Source organism: Rhinichthys klamathensis, unplaced genomic scaffold (genome assembly GCF_029890125.1).
Source record: "Rhinichthys klamathensis goyatoka isolate OS25496 unplaced genomic scaffold, OSU_Roscu_1.1 h1tg000176l_1, whole genome shotgun sequence".
In the NCBI taxonomy this organism is placed as follows: domain Eukaryota; kingdom Metazoa; phylum Chordata; class Actinopteri; order Cypriniformes; family Leuciscidae; genus Rhinichthys; species Rhinichthys klamathensis.
Genome location: NW_026606705.1, coordinates 3,617,499 through 3,622,500, shown reverse-complemented (window position 1 = coordinate 3,622,500; position 5,002 = coordinate 3,617,499).

Sequence of the window (5,002 nt, the reverse complement as noted above, 5' to 3'; positions counted from 1 at the left end):
CACTTCAGCTCAGTCACTATAAGAAATCGGCTCTGTCTAAAGCCTTTAAATGTCTAAATATTCTGGCTAATAAATGTTATCTGATTATGTAATCCATATGAAAACGAGAGGTACAGAGGATGTACTCAAACATGTAGCCTGTAAGCGCTTCCCAATGAGAAAATGACAAGGGTGAAAATCTCGCTCTAATTAAATGTAGCAGGCTAAATCGCCCTGAATTAAAATGTAAAAACAGATCAAATAATGTATTTGTTGAAATGTTGCGATATTGTTTCATTTAAGTTCATAATTATTCAATACATGTTATTTAATTTAGCAGCATTACCACGAAGCACCGTGGTTTGATATTTATTTGAATAAAAAAAAAAATAAAAAAAAACTTAATTCACAAATTGCATGCCTGGTTGAAAGGATCCAAAGATCCATGTAGACTTTAATATTGAGTTGAACATTTTGTTCATGAAAACAAATTAACATGCGTTTTTTCAGATTATATTTAGTTTTGCTTGGAAAAAGCTGGCCCAAACCAGTTTTATTTCATCAATTACTGAAATAATGAAATATTTAGTAATAAACTTTTATGACAGAAATATCACTAGGCTACATGTAACTTAAATCATTTAATTCCTTCATTATCAACACTGTCTAGAATAGCGATTTAAGTGTGAATTGCGACTTCTCTTTGTGTTAAATCAGCCTCAGACTCCGATAGCCGGTGGGGGGTTGGAGGGACAGTTCAGTGCTGTATCAAGCGCGCAGGACAATAGGCATAGGTGTTAATGTTCCTCTTTCATATGGAGAGCGAGGGAGACTAAATAAACTTGTTAAAAAGAGATTCAGCGCGAGAGAGGCAAAGAAAAACGCATGTTTTAATTTAATTATGTTGCTTTGGACAATTTTCGTTTTGTAGGCCTACTGTTTTAATTGTTTAATATAGCTGTCATTTCTTTGGCAATACAAATTTAAAATGTCGCAAGAATAAGATTAGCCTAGTGTTTCTTATTTTGCATCGCAAAAGAAATAAACTCTAAACCCGATGCAACCCTGTTTTAAATTAAAAAAACTGTCCCGACACTTTATTTAAACCTTGAAATGTTCGAACTTGGTTTCAAACTTAAGTAATTTTAGTGTTCTTTTACATTACACAATAATTTAGCAGACTAAAGACGTGCTTCTTCATTTTCAGATGCAATCGGCTGACAATCTTCCTTCATCAGTTTATGTCCTTTGTGCAGCGCTGCGGTTCCAGGAATGTAGCAAATTTATGTTGTAATAATAATTAAACAAAACTCTTGACTTTAAATAAGTAAACAGTTATAAACAGTTAGCTATTTAAGCATCAAGAAGGTTAAATATAAACGCTGTTGGCCAACATCGGTTAACAACATGTATGCTACATTGAGATTCGATCTCGAGTCGATTGAAGCTCCTCGAAGCTCGTGTTGTTGCGTTAACCACTGAGCTATCGTCTGTACGTCTGTAAATGTTTTTATTGCAATGTTTTACTTTTTCATTATTTATTCAATTTCATTTCAGTAGCCTAATTTCAGTATTGTGATTATGAATTATTTTAACTACGTTTCACTTGTTGAATTCATCTGCTACCAGCTTTCAATCGCTCTGAATCAGTGCGGTGCGGCAGCAGATTACGCATTAGAGAGAATAAACAAACACTTTTCAGAGTCTATGATTGTAGCGCCTCTTGGCGGTAAAAGGCAGAAAATACACCCCACATTTTACCGCCGCGGTGGAACGGCTGATGTGGGCGTTGTCATGGCTTGCCTCAACATTTGCGTTTGAATAGCGCGCGTCCTCCATGGGCGTGTCAGATTAACGCGTAATGAAGTGTAATGAGCTGGGGAAAAAAAATCTGACAGCACTCTCTTTTCATACAGATTACATAAACTGAGAATATTTGTTTTTTATATAAATTACATCATTGAAAAGAAGAGAATTCAAGCTTCATAAAGAAAAATCTCTCGTGCCTGTATGACAAGTATTTGCAGAGTTAGAGTTAATTTTTCGGACGTGTTTCAGAATGGACTGCACTGACAGAGAGAAGGCAAAACTCGCATCATGTTTATTTTTCTTTATTTGACAAAAAGCACAAAACTTTGTTTTTATTGTGAGTATACAGAAAAATAATAGACAATTAACAGGATCGATTGATGTATAACACTTATATGTACGATCAAAATCAACAGAGTATTTTAAGTCTATTTTTCTGCTATGTGAAAAAAAAACGGCAAAACGCGCGGGCGCGTTTCTGGTCCCCAGAGGGTTAAAGTTATATGGTTGTGTTTAGTGTGTGTTTCTGCCCGTCATTCTGCCCGCCTGTCTGTACCTGTGAGTTTGATCAGTAAAACTGTTTGATTTGGAGCTTTTGACTCAGCCATCTTCTTCTACCCGCACAACACCGTGACAGAACAACCGACCAGAAAAAGTATGGAAGTTGGCCGCTTCCTATCAACCCCAGCCGATCTTTTGGTCCATTGTTTTCAGGACGGACTCCCAATTGAGGATTATGTCTCCAAATTCCTGACAATTTCCAACGGGGTAAGCTGGACAGATGATGTCCTGAAGTCTGTGTTTTGGGGCGGGCTAGATGAGAGCCTGTACCAACTAGCTCCAGCGGCAGCTATCCAAGGCACGTTTGTCCAGTACATCGATCATGTGTTGTGGTTGTGTGGGTCAGCCTTCACCGTTGGTGAGGCTGAAGATGACATCACCACACAACCACACACTACAGCCATCTCCACCAAGCCCTCTTCTCCGCTGGTCCCGTCCAGTCCTTCAGAGCCTTCTCTGCTGGTCCCGTCCAGCCCTTCTGTGCCTTCTCCGCTGGTTCCGTCCAACCCTTCAGAGCCTTCTCCGCTGGTTCCGTCCAGCCCAGTCAAGCCCTCACCGCTGGTTCCGTCCAGCCAATCTGAGCCCGTCGCCTGCCCGCCAGAGCCTGAGCCCGTCGCCTGCCCGCCAGAGCCTGACCAGCCAGAGACCGTCCAGCCAGAGACCGTCCAGCCAGAGACCGTCCAGCCAGAGACCGTCCAGCCAGAGACCGTCCAGCCAGAGACCGTCCAGCCAGAGCCTGTTCACGTCCCGTCCAGTCCGCTGGTTCCGTCCAGCCCACGGACCCCTTCACCGCTGGTTCCGTCCAGCCCAGAGACTAGTAGTGACTCTGTCACTCTCCCCATTAATTTTTTTGGGGGGGGGCCATAGGGCTCCGCCATGGCCGCCCGAAGGGTCCTCACCGCCATGGCCGCCCGAAGGGTCCTCACCGCCATGGCCGCCCGAAGGGTCCTCACCGCCATGGCCGCCTGAAGGGTCCTCGCCGCCTGAAGGGTCCTCACCGCCATGGCCGCCCGAAGGGTCCGCACCGCCATGGCCGCCCGAAGGGTCCGCACCGCCATGGCCGCCCGAGGGGTCCGCACCGCCATGGCCGCCCGAAGGGTCCGCACCGCCATGGCCGCCCGAAGGGTCCCCACGGCCCTGGCCACGCCCATGTCCTGCTCCGCCCTGGCCACGCCCATGTCCTGCTCCGCCCTGGCCACGCCCATGTCCTGCTCCGCCCTGGCCACGCCCACGTCCTGCTCCGCCCTGGCTGCCTGCACTTCCTGATCCGCCCTGGAGGCTTCCTGTCCCAGTTTGGCCACGCCCTGGCCAGCCTTCAGGGCGCCCGCCCCCCCACCCCATTGATGTTCTACGGCGCGAGGTCGCGCCTTGTTGAAGGGGGGCGTTCTGTCACAGTCTTCGTCTGCACCTGTCTGTCTTAGTCATCTTCACTACACTTCCCAGAATCCTTCTTGTCTTCACACCTGAACTCACTCCCTCACTTACCAGCCTGTCCCTCGTTTTCATCATCAGTGTCACCTGTTTTCACCTTGTTATGTTTGATTCATGCTTGTATTTAGTTTGCTTCTGTTCAGTCTGTCCTGGTCGGTTGTTAAAGTTATATGGTTGTGTTTAGTGTGTGTTTCTGCCCGTCATTCTGCCTGCCTGTCTGTACCTGTGAGTTTGATCAGTAAAACTGTTTGATTTGGAGCTTTTGACTCAGCCATCTTCTTCTACCCGCACAACACCGTGACACCAATAGGTTAAAAGCTTTCTGAAGCTTAGAATTAATAAGTCATCGTGATTTCGTCCAGACGCTACAATAATTATTGTCTTTTAACTTATGTTTCATATACTAGTATATAACCGAAGCTATAGATTGTGAAATTAAGCATTTCTCGTTCTTAGTGTTTTTTTAGTTAGCTTACATAGTAGCATATCATACAGCTATCCAAAATGATTAGAGATAACATTTTTCTCACCATCTATGATATTTTTCAATAAAAAACTTCGATAGCAAATATGATACAAGCATAATTCTGTTTAAAGGTGCTCTAAGCGATGTCGGGTGACGTCACTTCTTGTTTAAAGACATACATCATTCTTATGAAAATACCTGAGATAGCTTGATGAACACATATATATTACTGCTATCATGTGTTTGTCTTCCTCAAGAGAGCAGCCAGAAAAATGGAGCGCAACTGGAAGAAAACTAAACTAGAGGTATTTCGGATTTCATGGAAAGAGAGCTCGATTGCTTACAGAGCAGCCTTAAAAGCCGCTAGATCTGCTTATTTTTCAACCCTATTAGAAGAAAATAAATATAATCCTAGGTATTTATTTGAAACAGTGGCTAAACTAACGAAAAAAGAAAGCTTCAACCCCAGAAGTGTCCAAGCAACACAGCAGTAATGACTTTATGAACTTCTTCACTTATAAGATCGATAATATCAGGGACAAAATTATAACTTTCCAACCGTCTACCACAGTATCGCATCAGGCAATGCATTGTAGTCTCCCTGAGGAAAAATTTGATTAATTTGTTGCCATAGGAGAGGAAGGATTTTCTAAACTCGTTAATTCATCTAAATCGACAACTTGTATGTTAGACCCTATACCGACTAAGCTACTGAAAGAGATGCTTCCAGATGTCATAGATACTCTTCTTACTATC